Source organism: Gasterosteus aculeatus, chromosome 13 (genome assembly GCF_964276395.1).
Source record: "Gasterosteus aculeatus chromosome 13, fGasAcu3.hap1.1, whole genome shotgun sequence".
Taxonomy (NCBI): domain Eukaryota; kingdom Metazoa; phylum Chordata; class Actinopteri; order Perciformes; family Gasterosteidae; genus Gasterosteus; species Gasterosteus aculeatus.
In genome coordinates, this window is record NC_135701.1 from 619067 (window position 1) to 634991 (window position 15925).

The window sequence follows — 15925 nt, forward strand, 5'->3', positions numbered from 1 at the left end:
ACAATTATTTACTGCCTGCATTTTAGAAGTTCTCGTTTGGCATGAAGTCTGGATTTAATGTGGTTGGATAAAGTCAAGAGAAAAGGGCCGGTAGGCTCAGATGGTCAGTGCGTGGTGCTAATAACGCCAAGGTCATGGGTTCAATCCCCATACTGGCCAAGGATTGCCAGGATATCATGTTTTTATTTAGTCTGTGTTCTTCCAGCCTCTGAAACTGTCCTATTCCAAAGAAGAATCCAATAGAAAGTGAGCTGATACTACATCCCATCCAGGTTCAATGATCTACCTCCATCCAAATATGTTTTGTGGAAACCCATCCATCCTGTCTAGCAATGCCAAGCCAGTAGGTGATCCCACTGGTAACATTCTCAAGTATTCTCCCAGGCCAATTAAAAAAAATCTAAACTGTGTCTTTACCTGACATTGTCAGAACGTAATGGTGATACTATGTGATTTTAAGTTAAGTCGCAAAACCCCCTGGTAACACTCATTCAACAATAAATCCGTCCACACTTGCAGTACATATTTAAATTCATGATGGCGTTGCAAACCTCAGGTGTTGAAAGATATTTTTCTGGTCCTCCTACTCTGCCGGTGAATAATAGCAGTGAAAAAGAAAGTGAAACTGCTGCATTTAGGGACCACGTGGCCTAATGGACAAGGCGTCTGACTTCGGATCAGAAGATTGAGGGTTCGAGTCCCTTCGTGGTTGAAACTTCCAAGATATTTGTAAGATGTCTTGTGCAAAGTTAAATTTCCTCAGGTATGAGCATTGTTGTTTCCAACAAAATACTTTTCCATTATATTTAAATTCATTCTCTTCACCGTCTATTTTAATGGGGAAATTAAAGGTGATAGGCTCTCACAACTAATTGACAATTATTTACTGCCTGCATTTTAGAAGTTCTCATTTGGCATGAAGTCTGGATTTAATGTGGTTGGATAAAGTCAAGAGAAAAGGGCCGGTAGGCTCAGATGGTCAGAGCGTGGTGCTAATAACGCCAAGGTCATGGGTTCAATCCCCATACTGGCCAAGGATTGCCAGAATATCATATGTTTTTATTTAGTCTGTGTTATTCCAGCCTCTTAAACTGTCCTATTCCAAAGAAGAATCCAATAGAAAGTCAGCTGTTACTACATCCCATCCAGGTTCAATGATCTACCTCCATCCAAATATTTTTTTGTGGAAACCCATTCATCCTGTCTAGCAATGCCAACCCAGTAGGTGATCCCACTGGTAACATTCTCAAGTATTCTCCCAGGCCAATTAAAAAAAATCTAAACTGTGTCTTTACCTGACATTGTCAGAACGTAATGGTGATACTATGTGATTGTAAGTTAAATCGCAAAACCCCCTGGTAACACTCATTCAACGATAAATCCGTCCACACTTGCAGTAGATGTTTAAATTCATGATGGCGTTGCAAACCTCAGGTGTTGAAAGATATTTTTCTGGTCCTCCTACTCTGCAGGTGAATAATAGCAGTTAAAAAAAATGAAACTGTTGCATTTAGGGACCACGTGGCCTAATGGACAAGGCGTCTGACTTCGGATCAGAAGATGGAGGGTTCGAGTCCCTTCTTGGTTGAAACTTCCAAGATATTTGTAAGAAGTCTTGCGCAAAGTTGAATTTCATCAGATATATGCATTTTTGTTTCCAACAAAATATACTTCCATTATAGTTAAATTCATTCTCTTCACCGTCTATTTTAATTGGGAAATTAAAGGTGATAGGCTCTCACAACTGATTGACAATTATTTACTGCCTGCATCATAGAAGTTCTCATTTGGCCTGAAATCTGGATTTACTGTAGTTGGATAAAATCAAGAGAAAAGGGCCGGTTAGCTCAGATGGTCAGAGCGTGGTGCTAATAACGCCAAGGTCATGGGTTCAATCCCCATACTGGCCAAGGATTGCCAGAATATCATATGTTTTTATTTAGTCTGTGTTATTCCAGCCTCTGAAACTGTCCTATTCCAAAGAAGAATCCAATAGAAAGTCAGCTGTTACTACATCCCATCCAGGTTCAATGATCTACCTCCATCCAAAGGTTTTTTTGTGGAAACCCATTCATTCTGTCTAGCAATGCCAAGCCAGTAGGTGATCCCACTGGTAACATTCTCAAGTATTCTCCCAGGCCAATTAAAAAAAATCAAAACTGTGTCTTTACCTGACATTGTCAGAACGTAATGGTGATACTATGTGATTGTAAGTTAAATCCCAAAAAAAAACCGGTAACACTCATTCAACGATAAATCCGTCCACACTTGCAGTAGATGTTTAAATTCATGATGGCGTTGCAAACCTCAGGTGTTGAAAGATATTTTTCTGGTCCTCCTACTCTGCAGGTGAATAATAGCAGTTAAAAAAAGTGAAACTGCTGCATTTAGGGACCACGCGGCCTAATGGACAAGGCGTCTGACTTCGGATCAGAAGATTGAGGGTTCGAGTCCCTTCGTGGTTGAAACTTCCAAGATATTTGTAAGATGTCTTGTGCAAAGTTGAATATCATCAGATATATGCATTGTTGTTTCCAACAAAATATACTTCCATTATATTTAAATTCATTCTCTTCACCGTCTATTTTAATGGGGAAATTAAAGGTGATAGGCTCTCACAACTGACTGACAATTGTTTACTGCCTGCATTTTAGAAGTTCTCATTTGGCATGAAATCTGGATTTACTGTAGTTGGATAAAATCAAGAGAAAAGGGCCGGTTAGCTCAGATGGTCAGAGCGTGGTGCTAATAACGCCAAGGTCATGGGTTCAATCCCCATACTGGCCAAGGATTGCCAGGATATCATGTTTTTATTTAGTCTGTGTTATTCCAGCCTCTGAAACTGTCCTATTCCAAAGAAGAATCCAATAGAAAGTGATCTGATACTACATCCCATCCAGGTTCAATGATCTACCTCCATCCAAATATTTTTTGTGGAAACCCATCCATCCTGTCTAGCAATGCCAAGCCAGTAGGTGATCCCACTGGTAACATTCTCAAGTATTCTCCCAGGCCAATTAAAAAAAATCTAAACTGTGTCTTTACCTGACATTGTCAGAACGTAATGGTGATACTATGTGATTGTAAGTTAAGTCGCAAAACCCCCTGGTAACACTCATTTAACAATAAATCCGTCCACACTTGCAGTACATATTTAAATTCATGATGGCGTTGCAAACCTCAGGTGTTGAAAGATATTTTTCTGGTCCTCCTACTCTGCCGGTGAATAATAGCAGTGAAAAAGAAAGTGAAACTGCTGCATTTAGGGACCACGTGGCCTAATGGACAAGGCGTCTGACTTCGGATCAGAAGATTGAGGGTTCGAGTCCCTTCGTGGTTGAAACTTCCAAGATATTTGTAAGATGTCTTGTGCAAAGTTAAATTTCCTCAGGTATGAGCATTGTTGTTTCCAACGAAATACTTTTCCATTATATTTAAATTCATTCTCTTCACCGTCTATTTTAATGGGGAAATTAAAGGTGATAGGCTCTCACAACTAATTGACAATTATTTACTGCCTGCATTTTAGAAGTTCTCATTTGGCATGAAGTCTGGATTTAATGTGGTTGGATAAAGTCAAGAGAAAAGGGCCGGTAGGCTCAGATGGTCAGAGCGTGGTGCTAATAACGCCAAGGTCATGGGTTCAATCCCCATACTGGCCAAGGATTGCCAGAATATCATATGTTTTTATTTAGTCTGTGTTATTCCAGCCTCTGAAACTGTCCTATTCCAAAGAAGAATCCAATAGAAAGTCAGCTGTTACTACATCCCATCCAGGTTCAATGATCTACCTCCATCCAAATATTTTTTTGTGGAAACCCATTCATCCTGTCTAGCAATGCCAACCCAGTAGGTGATCCCACTGGTAACATTCTCAAGTATTCTCCCAGGCCAATTAAAAAAAATCTAAACTGTGTCTTTACCTGACATTGTCAGAACGTAATGGTGATACTATGTGATTGTAAGTTAAATCGCAAAACCCCCTGGTAACACTCATTCAACGATAAATCCGTCCACACTTGCAGTAGATGTTTAAATTCATGATGGCGTTGCAAACCTCAGGTGTTGAAAGATATTTTTCTGGTCCTCCTACTCTGCAGGTGAATAATAGCAGTTAAAAAAAATGAAACTGTTGCATTTAGGGACCACGTGGCCTAATGGACAAGGCGTCTGACTTCGGATCAGAAGATGGAGGGTTCGAGTCCCTTCTTGGTTGAAACTTCCAAGATATTTGTAAGAAGTCTTGCGCAAAGTTGAATTTCATCAGATATATGCATTTTTGTTTCCAACAAAATATACTTCCATTATAGTTAAATTCATTCTCTTCACCGTCTATTTTAATTGGGAAATTAAAGGTGATAGGCTCTCACAACTGATTGACAATTATTTACTGCCTGCATCATAGAAGTTCTCATTTGGCCTGAAATCTGGATTTACTGTAGTTGGATAAAATCAAGAGAAAAGGGCCGGTTAGCTCAGATGGTCAGAGCGTGGTGCTAATAACGCCAAGGTCATGGGTTCAATCCCCATACTGGCCAAGGATTGCCAGAATATCATATGTTTTTATTTAGTCTGTGTTATTCCAGCCTCTGAAACTGTCCTATTCCAAAGAAGAATCCAATAGAAAGTCAGCTGTTACTACATCCCATCCAGGTTCAATGATCTCCCTCCATCCAAAGGTTTTTTTGTGGAAACCCATTCATTCTGTCTAGCAATGCCAAGCCAGTAGGTGATCCCACTGGTAACATTCTCAAGTATTCTCCCAGGCCAATTAAAAAAAATCAAAACTGTGTCTTTACCTGACATTGTCAGAACGTAATGGTGATACTATGTGATTGTAAGTTAAATCCCAAAAAAACCCCGGTAACACTCATTCAATGATAAATCCGTCCACACTTGCAGTACATATTTAAATTCATGATGGCGTTGCAAACCTCAGGTGTTGAAAGATATTTTTCTGGTCCTCCTACTCTGCAGGTGAATAATAGCAGTTAAAAAAAAATGAAACTGTTGCATTTAGGGACCACGTGGCCTAATGGACAAGGCGTCTGACTTCGGATCAGAAGATTGAGGGTTCGAGTCCGTTCTTGGTTGAAACTTCCAGGATATTTGTAAGAAGTCTTGTGCAAAGTTGAATTTCATCAGGTACATGCATTGTTGTTTCCAACAAAATATACTTCCATTATATTTAAATTCATTCTCTTCACCGTCTATTTTAATGGGGAAATTAAAGGTGATACGCTCTCACAACTAATTGACAATTATTTACTGCCTGCATTTTAGAAGTTCTCATTTGGCATGAAGTCTGGATTTAATGTGGTTGGATAAAGTCAAGAGAAAAGGGCCGGTAGGCTCAGATGGTCAGAGCGTGGTGCTAATAACGCCAAGGTCATGGGTTCAATCCCCATACTGGCCAAGGATTGCCAGAATATCATATGTTTTTATTTAGTCTGTGTTATTCCAGCCTCTGAAACTGTCCTATTCCAAAGAAGAATCCAATAGAAAGTCAGCTGTTACTACATCCCATCCAGGTTCAATGATCTACCTCCATCCAAATATTTTTTTGTGGAAACCCATTCATCCTGTCTAGCAATGCCAACCCAGTAGGTGATCCCACTGGTAACATTCTCAAGTATTCTCCCAGGCCAATTAAAAAAAATCTAAACTGTGTCTTTACCTGACATTGTCAGAACGTAATGGTGATACTATGTGATTGTAAGTTAAATCGCAAAACCCCCTGGTAACACTCATTCAACGATAAATCCGTCCACACTTGCAGTAGATGTTTAAATTCATGATGGCGTTGCAAACCTCAGGTGTTGAAAGATATTTTTCTGGTCCTCCTACTCTGCAGGTGAATAATAGCAGTTAAAAAAAATGAAACTGTTGCATTTAGGGACCACGTGGCCTAATGGACAAGGCGTCTGACTTCGGATCAGAAGATGGAGGGTTCGAGTCCCTTCTTGGTTGAAACTTCCAAGATATTTGTAAGAAGTCTTGCGCAAAGTTGAATTTCATCAGATATATGCATTTTTGTTTCCAACAAAATATACTTCCATTATAGTTAAATTCATTCTCTTCACCGTCTATTTTAATTGGGAAATTAAAGGTGATAGGCTCTCACAACTGACTGACAATTGTTTACTGCCTGCATTTTAGAAGTTCTCATTTGGCATGAAATCTGGATTTACTGTAGTTGGATAAAATCAAGAGAAAAGGGCCGGTTAGCTCAGATGGTCAGAGCGTGGTGCTAATAACGCCAAGGTCATGGGTTCAATCCCCATACTGGCCAAGGATTGCCAGGATATCATGTTTTTATTTAGTCTGTGTTATTCCAGCCTCTGAAACTGTCCTATTCCAAAGAAGAATCCAATAGAAAGTCAGCTGTTACTACATCCCATCCAGGTTCAATGATCTCCCTCCATCCAAAGGTTTTTTTGTGGAAACCCATTCATTCTGTCTAGCAATGCCAAGCCAGTAGGTGATCCCACTGGTAACATTCTCAAGTATTCTCCCAGGCCAATTAAAAAAAATCAAAACTGTGTCTTTACCTAACATTGTCAGAACGTAATGGTGATACTATGTGATTGTAAGTTAAGTCGCAAAACCCCCTGGTAACACTCATTCAACAATAAATCCGTCCACACTTGCAGTACATATTTGAATTCATGATGGCGTTGCAAACCTCAGGTGTTGAAAGATATTTTTCTGGTCCTCCTACTCTGCAGGTGAATAATAGCAGTTAAAAAAAAGTGAAACTGCTCCATTTAGGGACCACGCGGCCTAATGGACAAGGCGTCTGACTTCGGATCAGAAGATTGAGGTTTCGAGTCCCTTCTTGGTTGAAACTTCCAAGATATTTGTAAGATGTCTTGTGCATAGTTGAATTTCCTCAGGTATGAGCGTTGTTCTTTCCAACAAAATATACTTCCATTATATTTAAATTCATTCTCTTCACCGTCTATTTTAATGGGGAAATTAAAGGTGATAGGCTCTCACAACTGATTGACAATTATTTACTGCCTTGACAATTATTTACTGCCTGCATCATAGAAATTCTCATTTGGCCTGAAATCTGGATTTAATGTGGTTGGATAAAGTCAAGAGAAAAGCGCCGGTTAGCTCAGATGGTCAGAGCGTGGTGCTAATAACGCCAAGGTCATGGGTTCAATCCCCATACTGGCCAAGGATTGCCAGGATATCATGTTTTTATTTAGTCTGTGTTATTCCAGCCTCTGAAACTGTCCTATTCCAAAGAAGAATCCAATAGAAAGTGAGCTGATACTACATCCCATCCAGGTTCAATGATCTACCTTCATCCAAATATTTTTTTGTGGAAACCCATCCATCCTGTCTAGCAATGCCAAGCCAGTAGGTGATCCCACTGGTAACATTCTCAAGTATTCTCCCAGGCCAATTGAAAAAATCTAAACTGTGTCTTTACCTGACATTGTCAGAACGTAATGGTGATACTATGTGATTGTAAGTTAAGTCGCAAAACCCCCTGGTAACACTCATTCAACAATAAATCCGTCCACACTTGCAGTAGATATTTAAATTCATGATAGCGTTGCAAACCTCAGGTGTTGAAAGATATTTTTCTGGTCCTCCTACTCTGCCGGTGAATAATAGCAGTAAAAAAAAAAGTGAAACTGCTGCATTTGGGGACCACGTGGCCTAATGGACAAGGCGTCTGACTTCGGATCAGAAGATTGAGGGTTCGAGTCCCTTCGTGGTTGAAACTTCCAAGATATTTTTAAGATGTCTTGTGCAAAGTTGAATTTCCTCAGGTATGAGCGTTGTTGTTTCCAACAAAATATACTTCCATTATATTTAAATTCATTCTCTTCACCGTCTATTATAATGGGGAAATTAAAGGTGATATGCTCTCACAACTGATTGACAATTATTTACTGCCTGCATCATAGAAGTTCTCATTTGGCCTGAAATCTGGATTTACTGTAGTTGGATAAAATCAAGAGAAAAGGGCCGGTTAGCTCAGATGGTCAGAGCGTGGTGCTAATAACGCCAAGGTCATGGGTTCAATCCCCATACTAGCCAAGGATTGCCAGGATATCATGTTTTTATTTAGTCTGTGTTATTCCAGCCTCTGAAACTGTCCTATTCCAAAGAAGAATCCAATAGAAAGTGAGCTGATACTACATCCCATCCAGGTTCAATGATCTACCTTCATCCAAATATTTTTTTGTGGAAACCCATCCATCCTGTCTAGCAATGCCAAGCCAGTAGGTGATCCCACTGGTAACATTCTCAAGTATTCTCCCAGGCCAATTAAAAAAAATCAAAACTGTGTCTTTACCTAACATTGTCAGAACGTAATGGTGATACTATGTGATTGTAAGTTAAGTCGCAAAACCCCCTGGTAACACTCATTCAACAATAAATCCGTCCACACTTGCAGTACATATTTGAATTCATGATGGCGTTGCAAACCTCAGGTGTTGAAAGATATTTTTCTGGTCCTCCTACTCTGCAGGTGAATAATAGCAGTTAAAAAAAAGTGAAACTGCTGCATTTAGGGACCACGCGGCCTAATGGACAAGGCGTCTGACTTCGGATCAGAAGATTGAGGTTTCGAGTCCCTTCTTGGTTGAAACTTCCAAGATATTTGTAAGATGTCTTGTGCATAGTTGAATTTCCTCAGGTATGAGCGTTGTTCTTTCCAACAAAATATACTTCCATTATATTTAAATTCATTCTCTTCACCGTCTATTTTAATGGGGAAATTAAAGGTGATAGGCTCTCACAACTGATTGACAATTATTTACTGCCTTGACAATTATTTACTGCCTGCATCATAGAAATTCTCATTTGGCCTGAAATCTGGATTTAATGTGGTTGGATAAAGTCAAGAGAAAAGCGCCGGTTAGCTCAGATGGTCAGAGCGTGGTGCTAATAACGCCAAGGTCATGGGTTCAATCCCCATACTGGCCAAGGATTGCCAGGATATCATGTTTTTATTTAGTCTGTGTTATTCCAGCCTCTGAAACTGTCCTATTCCAAAGAAGAATCCAATAGAAAGTGAGCTGATACTACATCCCATCCAGGTTCAATGATCTACCTTCATCCAAATATTTTTTTGTGGAAACCCATCCATCCTGTCTAGCAATGCCAAGCCAGTAGGTGATCCCACTGGTAACATTCTCAAGTATTCTCCCAGGCCAATTGAAAAAATCTAAACTGTGTCTTTACCTGACATTGTCAGAACGTAATGGTGATACTATGTGATTGTAAGTTAAGTCGCAAAACCCCCTGGTAACACTCATTCAACAATAAATCCGTCCACACTTGCAGTAGATATTTAAATTCATGATAGCGTTGCAAACCTCAGGTGTTGAAAGATATTTTTCTGGTCCTCCTACTCTGCCGGTGAATAATAGCAGTAAAAAAAAAAGTGAAACTGCTGCATTTGGGGACCACGTGGCCTAATGGACAAGGCGTCTGACTTCGGATCAGAAGATTGAGGGTTCGAGTCCCTTCGTGGTTGAAACTTCCAAGATATTTTTAAGATGTCTTGTGCAAAGTTGAATTTCCTCAGGTATGAGCGTTGTTGTTTCCAACAAAATATACTTCCATTATATTTAAATTCATTCTCTTCACCGTCTATTATAATGGGGAAATTAAAGGTGATATGCTCTCACAACTGATTGACAATTATTTACTGCCTGCATCATAGAAGTTCTCATTTGGCCTGAAATCTGGATTTACTGTAGTTGGATAAAATCAAGAGAAAAGGGCCGGTTAGCTCAGATGGTCAGAGCGTGGTGCTAATAACGCCAAGGTCATGGGTTCAATCCCCATACTAGCCAAGGATTGCCAGGATATCATGTTTTTATTTAGTCTGTGTTATTCCAGCCTCTGAAACTGTCCTATTCCAAAGAAGAATCCAATAGAAAGTGAGCTGATACTACATCCCATCCAGGTTCAATGATCTACCTTCATCCAAATATTTTTTTGTGGAAACCCATCCATCCTGTCTAGCAATGCCAAGCCAGTAGGTGATCCCACTGGTAACATTCTCAAGTATTCTCCCAGGCCAATTGAAAAAATCTAAACTGTGTCTTTACCTGACATTGTCAGAACGTAATGGTGATACTATGTGATTGTAAGTTAAGTCGCAAAACCCCCTGGTAACACTCATTCAACAATAAATCCGTCCACACTTGCAGTACATATTTGAATTCATGATGGCGTTGCAAACCTCAGGTGTTGAAAGATATTTTTCTGGTCCTCCTACTCTGCAGGTGAATAATAGCAGTTAAAAAAAAGTGAAACTGCTGCATTTAGGGACCACGCGGCCTAATGGACAAGGCGTCTGACTTCGGATCAGAAGATTTAGGTTTCGAGTCCCTTCGTGGTTGAAACTTCCAAGATATTTGTAAGATGTCTTGTGCATAGTTGAATTTCCTCAGGTATGAGCGTTGTTGTTTCCAACAGAATATACTTCCATTATATTTGAATTCATTCTCTTCACCGTTGTTTCCAACAAAATATACTTCCATTATATTTAAATTCATTCTCTTCACCGTCTATTTTAATGGGGAAATTAAAGGTGATAGGCTCTCACAACTGATTGACAATTATTTACTGCCTTGACAATTATTTACTGCCTGCATCATAGAAATTCTCATTTGGCCTGAAATCTGGATTTAATGTGGTTGGATAAAGTCAAGAGAAAAGCGCCGGTTAGCTCAGATGGTCAGAGCGTGGTGCTAATAACGCCAAGGTCATGGGTTCAATCCCCATACTGGCCAAGGATTGCCAGGATATCATGTTTTTATTTAGTCTGTGTTATTCCAGCCTCTGAAACTGTCCTATTCCAAAGAAGAATCCAATAGAAAGTGAGCTGATACTACATCCCATCCAGGTTCAATGATCTACCTTCATCCAAATATTTTTTTGTGGAAACCCATCCATCCTGTCTAGCAATGCCAAGCCAGTAGGTGATCCCACTGGTAACATTCTCAAGTATTCTCCCAGGCCAATTGAAAAAATCTAAACTGTGTCTTTACCTGACATTGTCAGAACGTAATGGTGATACTATGTGATTGTAAGTTAAGTCGCAAAACCCCCTGGTAACACTCATTCAACAATAAATCCGTCCACACTTGCAGTACATATTTGAATTCATGATGGCGTTGCAAACCTCAGGTGTTGAAAGATATTTTTCTGGTCCTCCTACTCTGCAGGTGAATAATAGCAGTTAAAAAAAAGTGAAACTGCTGCATTTAGGGACCACGCGGCTTAATGGACAAGGCGTCTGACTTCGGATCAGAAGATTTAGGTTTCGAGTCCCTTCGTGGTTGAAACTTCCAAGATATTTGTAAGATGTCTTGTGCATAGTTGAATTTCCTCAGGTATGAGCGTTGTTGTTTCCAACAAAATATACTTCCATTATATTTAAATTCATTCTCTTCACCGTTGTTTCCAAGAAAATATACTTCCATTATATTTAAATTCATTCTCTTCACCGTCTATTTTAATGGGGAAATTAAAGGTGATAGGCTCTCACAACTGATTGACAATTATTTACTGCCTTGACAATTATTTACTGCCTGCATCATAGAAATTCTCATTTGGCCTGAAATCTGGATTTAATGTGGTTGGATAAAGTCAAGAGAAAAGCGCCGGTTAGCTCAGATGGTCAGAGCGTGGTGCTAATAACGCCAAGGTCATGGGTTCAATCCCCATACTGGCCAAGGATTGCCAGGATATCATGTTTTTATTTAGTCTGTGTTATTCCAGCCTCTGAAACTGTCCTATTCCAAAGAAGAATCCAATAGAAAGTGAGCTGATACTACATCCCATCCAGGTTCAATGATCTACCTTCATCCAAATATTTTTTTGTGGAAACCCATCCATCCTGTCTAGCAATGCCAAGCCAGTAGGTGATCCCACTGGTAACATTCTCAAGTATTCTCCCAGGCCAATTGAAAAAATCTAAACTGTGTCTTTACCTGACATTGTCAGAACGTAATGGTGATACTATGTGATTGTAAGTTAAGTCGCAAAACCCCCTGGTAACACTCATTCAACAATAAATCCGTCCACACTTGCAGTAGATATTTAAATTCATGATAGCGTTGCAAACCTTAGGTGTTGAAAGATATTTTTCTGGTCCTCCTACTCTGCCGGTGAATAATAGCAGTAAAAAAAAAAGTGAAACTGCTGCATTTGGGGACCACGTGGCCTAATGGACAAGGCGTCTGACTTCGGATCAGAAGATTGAGGGTTCGAGTCCCTTCGTGGTTGAAACTTCCAAGATATTTTTAAGATGTCTTGTGCAAAGTTGAATTTCCTCAGGTATGAGCGTTGTTGTTTCCAACAAAATATACTTCCATTATATTTAAATTCATTCTCTTCACCGTCTATTATAATGGGGAAATTAAAGGTGATATGCTCTCACAACTGATTGACAATTATTTACTGCCTGCATCATAGAAGTTCTCATTTGGCCTGAAATCTGGATTTACTGTAGTTGGATAAAATCAAGAGAAAAGGGCCGGTTAGCTCAGATGGTCAGAGCGTGGTGCTAATAACGCCAAGGTCATGGGTTCAATCCCCATACTGGCCAAGGATTGCCAGGATATCATGTTTTTATTTAGTCTGTGTTATTCCAGCCTCTGAAACTGTCCTATTCCAAAGAAGAATCCAATAGAAAGTGAGCTGATACTACATCCCATCCAGGTTCAATGATCTACCTTCATCCAAATATTTTTTTGTGGAAACCCATCCATCCTGTCTAGCAATGCCAAGCCAGTAGGTGATCCCACTGGTAACATTCTCAAGTATTCTCCCAGGCCAATTAAAACAAATCTAAACTGTGTCTTTACCTGACATTGTCAGAACGTAATGGTGATACTATGTGATTGTAAGTTAAGTCGCAAAACCCCCTGGTAACACTCATTCAACGATAAATCCGTCCACACTTGCAGTAGATATTTAAATTCATGATAGCGTTGCAAACCTCAGGTGTTGAAAGATATTTTTCTGGTCCTCCTACTCTGCAGGTGAATAATAGCAGTTAAAAAAAAATGAAACTGTTGCATTTAGGGACCACGTGGCCTAATGGACAAGGCGTCTGACTTCGGATCAGAAGATTGAGGGTTCGAGTCCCTTCGTGGTTGAAACTTCCAAGATATTTGAAAGAAGTCTTGTGCAAAGTTGAATTTCATCAGGTATATGCATTGTTGTTTCCAACAAAATATACTTCCATTATATTTAAATTCATTCTCTTCACCGTCTATTTTAATGGGGAAATTAAAGGTGATAGGCTCTCACAACTGATTGACAATTATTTACTGCCTGCATCATAGAAGTTCTCATTTGGCCTGGAATCTGGATTTACTGTAGTTGGATAAAATCAAGAGAAAAGGGCTGGTTAGCTCAGATGGTCAGAGCGTGGTGCTAATAACGCCAAGGTCATGGGTTCAATCCCCATACTGGCCAAGGATTGCCAGAATATCGTATGTTTTTATTTAGTCTGTGTTATTCCAGCCTCTGAAACTGTCCTATTCCAAAGAAGAATCCAATAGAAAGTCAGCTGTTACTACATCCCATCCAGGTTCAATGATCTACCTCCATCCAAAGGTTTTTTTGTGGAAACCCATTCATTCTGTCTAGCAATGCCAAGCCAGTAGGTGATCCCACTGGTAACATTCTCAAGTATTCTCCCAGGCCAATTGAAAAAATCTAAACTGTGTCTTTACCTGACATTGTCAGAACGTAATGGTGATACTATGTGATTGTAAGTTAAGTCGCAAAACCCCCTGGTAACACTCATTCAACAATAAATCCGTCCACACTTGCAGTAGATATTTAAATTCATGATAGCGTTGCAAACCTTAGGTGTTGAAAGATATTTTTCTGGTCCTCCTACTCTGCCGGTGAATAATAGCAGTAAAAAAAAAAGTGAAACTGCTGCATTTGGGGACCACGTGGCCTAATGGACAAGGCGTCTGACTTCGGATCAGAAGATTGAGGGTTCGAGTCCCTTCGTGGTTGAAACTTCCAAGATATTTTTAAGATGTCTTGTGCAAAGTTGAATTTCCTCAGGTATGAGCGTTGTTGTTTCCAACAAAATATACTTCCATTATATTTAAATTCATTCTCTTCACCGTCTATTATAATGGGGAAATTAAAGGTGATATGCTCTCACAACTGATTGACAATTATTTACTGCCTGCATCATAGAAGTTCTCATTTGGCCTGAAATCTGGATTTACTGTAGTTGGATAAAATCAAGAGAAAACGGCCTATTAGCTCAGATGGTCAGAGCGTGGTGCTAATAACGCCAAGGTCATGGGTTCAATCCCCATACTGGCCAAGGATTGCCAGGTTATCATGTTTTTATTTAGTCTGTGTTATTCCAGCCTCTGAAACTGTCCTATTCCAAAGAAGAATCCAATAGAAAGTCAGCTGTTACTACATCCTATCCAGGTTCAATGATCTACCTCCATCCAAAGGTTTTTTTGTGGAAACCCATTCATTCTGTCTAGCAATGCCAAGCCAGTAGGTGATCCCACTGGTAACATTCTCAAGTATTCTCCCAGGCCAATTAAAAAAAATCAAAACTGTGTCTTTACCTGACATTGTCAGAACGTAATGGTGATACTATGTGACTGTAAGTTAAATCCCAAAAAAAACCCGGTAACACTCATTCAACGATAAATCCGTCCACACTTGCAGTAGATGTTTAAATTCATGATGGCGTTGCAAACCTCAGGTGTTGAAAGATATTTTTCTGGTCCTCCTACTCTGCAGGTGAATAATAGCAGTTAAAAAAAAATGAAACTGTTGCATTTAGGGACCACGTGGCCTAATGGACAAGGCGTCTGACTTCGGATCAGAAGATTGAGGGTTCGAGTCCCTTCTTGGTTGAAACTTCCAAGATATTTGAAAGAAGTCTTGTGCAAAGTTGAATTTCATCAGGTATATGCATTGTTGTTTCCAACAAAATATACTTCCATTATATTTAAATTCATTCTCTTCACCGTCTATTTTAATGGGGAAATTAAAGGTGATAGGCTCTCACAACTGATTGACAATTATTTACTGCCTGCATCATAGAAGTTCTCATTTGGCCTGAAATCTGGATTTACTGTAGTTGGATAAAACCAAGAGAAAAGGGCCGGTTAGCTCAGATGGTCAGAGCGTGGTGCTAATAACGCCAAGGTCATGGGTTCAATCCCCATACTGGCCAAGGATTGCCAGGATATCATGTTTTTATTTAGTCTGTGTTATTCCAGCCTCTGAAACTGTCCTATTCCAAAGAAGAATCCAATAGAAAGTGAGCTGATACTACATCCCATCCAGGTTCAATGATCTACCTTCATCCAAATATTTTTTTGTGGAAACCCATCCATCCTGTCTAGCAATGCCAAGCCAGTAGGTGATCCCACTGGTAACATTCTCAAGTATTCTCCCAGGCCAATTGAAAAAATCTAAACTGTGTCTTTACCTGACATTGTCAGAACGTAATGGTGATACTATGTGATTGTAAGTTAAGTCGCAAAACCCCCTGGTAACACTCATTCAACAATAAATCCGTCCACACTTGCAGTACATATTTGAATTCATGATGGCGTTGCAAACCTCAGGTGTTGAAAGATATTTTTCTGGTCCTCCTACTCTGCAGGTGAATAATAGCAGTTAAAAAAAAGTGAAACTGCTGCATTTAGGGACCACGCGGCTTAATGGACAAGGCGTCTGACTTCGGATCAGAAGATTGAGGTTTCGAGTCCCTTCGTGGTTGAAACTTCCAAGATATTTGTAAGATGTCTTGTGCATAGTTGAATTTCCTCAGGTATGAGCGTTGTTGTTTCCAACAAAATATACTTCCATTATATTTAAATTCATTCTCTTCACCGTTGTTTCCAACAAAATATACTTCCATTATATTTAA

The 15925-nt window shown here is 39.6% G+C and overlaps 22 non-coding genes across 22 annotated transcripts; all 22 read left to right on the forward strand.

The window, feature by feature from the left end:
- Positions 1 to 639: 639 nt before the first annotated feature.
- On the forward strand, positions 640 to 712 carry trnar-ucg (transfer RNA arginine (anticodon UCG)). The gene has a single exon. It is a non-coding gene; the product is annotated as a tRNA-Arg (tRNA).
- Positions 713 to 960: 248 nt separating this feature from the next.
- trnai-aau (transfer RNA isoleucine (anticodon AAU)) lies at positions 961 to 1034 on the forward strand. Its single transcript has one exon. It is a non-coding gene; the product is annotated as a tRNA-Ile (tRNA).
- An 802-nt stretch (positions 1035 to 1836) lies between these two features.
- trnai-aau (transfer RNA isoleucine (anticodon AAU)) lies at positions 1837 to 1910 on the forward strand. The gene has a single exon. It is a non-coding gene; the product is annotated as a tRNA-Ile (tRNA).
- A 482-nt stretch (positions 1911 to 2392) lies between these two features.
- trnar-ucg (transfer RNA arginine (anticodon UCG)) lies at positions 2393 to 2465 on the forward strand. The gene has a single exon. It is a non-coding gene; the product is annotated as a tRNA-Arg (tRNA).
- A 248-nt stretch (positions 2466 to 2713) lies between these two features.
- On the forward strand, positions 2714 to 2787 carry trnai-aau (transfer RNA isoleucine (anticodon AAU)). The gene has a single exon. It is a non-coding gene; the product is annotated as a tRNA-Ile (tRNA).
- A 480-nt stretch (positions 2788 to 3267) lies between these two features.
- trnar-ucg (transfer RNA arginine (anticodon UCG)) lies at positions 3268 to 3340 on the forward strand. Its single transcript has one exon. It is a non-coding gene; the product is annotated as a tRNA-Arg (tRNA).
- Positions 3341 to 3588: 248 nt separating this feature from the next.
- trnai-aau (transfer RNA isoleucine (anticodon AAU)) lies at positions 3589 to 3662 on the forward strand. The gene has a single exon. It is a non-coding gene; the product is annotated as a tRNA-Ile (tRNA).
- An 802-nt stretch (positions 3663 to 4464) lies between these two features.
- On the forward strand, positions 4465 to 4538 carry trnai-aau (transfer RNA isoleucine (anticodon AAU)). The gene has a single exon. It is a non-coding gene; the product is annotated as a tRNA-Ile (tRNA).
- Positions 4539 to 5342: 804 nt separating this feature from the next.
- trnai-aau (transfer RNA isoleucine (anticodon AAU)) lies at positions 5343 to 5416 on the forward strand. Its single transcript has one exon. It is a non-coding gene; the product is annotated as a tRNA-Ile (tRNA).
- An 802-nt stretch (positions 5417 to 6218) lies between these two features.
- On the forward strand, positions 6219 to 6292 carry trnai-aau (transfer RNA isoleucine (anticodon AAU)). The gene has a single exon. It is a non-coding gene; the product is annotated as a tRNA-Ile (tRNA).
- A 1374-nt stretch (positions 6293 to 7666) lies between these two features.
- Positions 7667 to 7739, forward strand: trnar-ucg (transfer RNA arginine (anticodon UCG)). The gene has a single exon. It is a non-coding gene; the product is annotated as a tRNA-Arg (tRNA).
- Positions 7740 to 7987: 248 nt separating this feature from the next.
- On the forward strand, positions 7988 to 8061 carry trnai-aau (transfer RNA isoleucine (anticodon AAU)). The gene has a single exon. It is a non-coding gene; the product is annotated as a tRNA-Ile (tRNA).
- A 1374-nt stretch (positions 8062 to 9435) lies between these two features.
- trnar-ucg (transfer RNA arginine (anticodon UCG)) lies at positions 9436 to 9508 on the forward strand. Its single transcript has one exon. It is a non-coding gene; the product is annotated as a tRNA-Arg (tRNA).
- A 248-nt stretch (positions 9509 to 9756) lies between these two features.
- Positions 9757 to 9830, forward strand: trnai-aau (transfer RNA isoleucine (anticodon AAU)). The gene has a single exon. It is a non-coding gene; the product is annotated as a tRNA-Ile (tRNA).
- A 1816-nt stretch (positions 9831 to 11646) lies between these two features.
- On the forward strand, positions 11647 to 11720 carry trnai-aau (transfer RNA isoleucine (anticodon AAU)). The gene has a single exon. It is a non-coding gene; the product is annotated as a tRNA-Ile (tRNA).
- Positions 11721 to 12200: 480 nt separating this feature from the next.
- On the forward strand, positions 12201 to 12273 carry trnar-ucg (transfer RNA arginine (anticodon UCG)). Its single transcript has one exon. It is a non-coding gene; the product is annotated as a tRNA-Arg (tRNA).
- A 248-nt stretch (positions 12274 to 12521) lies between these two features.
- trnai-aau (transfer RNA isoleucine (anticodon AAU)) lies at positions 12522 to 12595 on the forward strand. The gene has a single exon. It is a non-coding gene; the product is annotated as a tRNA-Ile (tRNA).
- A 480-nt stretch (positions 12596 to 13075) lies between these two features.
- Positions 13076 to 13148, forward strand: trnar-ucg (transfer RNA arginine (anticodon UCG)). Its single transcript has one exon. It is a non-coding gene; the product is annotated as a tRNA-Arg (tRNA).
- A 248-nt stretch (positions 13149 to 13396) lies between these two features.
- trnai-aau (transfer RNA isoleucine (anticodon AAU)) lies at positions 13397 to 13470 on the forward strand. Its single transcript has one exon. It is a non-coding gene; the product is annotated as a tRNA-Ile (tRNA).
- A 482-nt stretch (positions 13471 to 13952) lies between these two features.
- On the forward strand, positions 13953 to 14025 carry trnar-ucg (transfer RNA arginine (anticodon UCG)). The gene has a single exon. It is a non-coding gene; the product is annotated as a tRNA-Arg (tRNA).
- An 803-nt stretch (positions 14026 to 14828) lies between these two features.
- trnar-ucg (transfer RNA arginine (anticodon UCG)) lies at positions 14829 to 14901 on the forward strand. The gene has a single exon. It is a non-coding gene; the product is annotated as a tRNA-Arg (tRNA).
- A 248-nt stretch (positions 14902 to 15149) lies between these two features.
- On the forward strand, positions 15150 to 15223 carry trnai-aau (transfer RNA isoleucine (anticodon AAU)). The gene has a single exon. It is a non-coding gene; the product is annotated as a tRNA-Ile (tRNA).
- Positions 15224 to 15925: the final 702 nt, after the last annotated feature.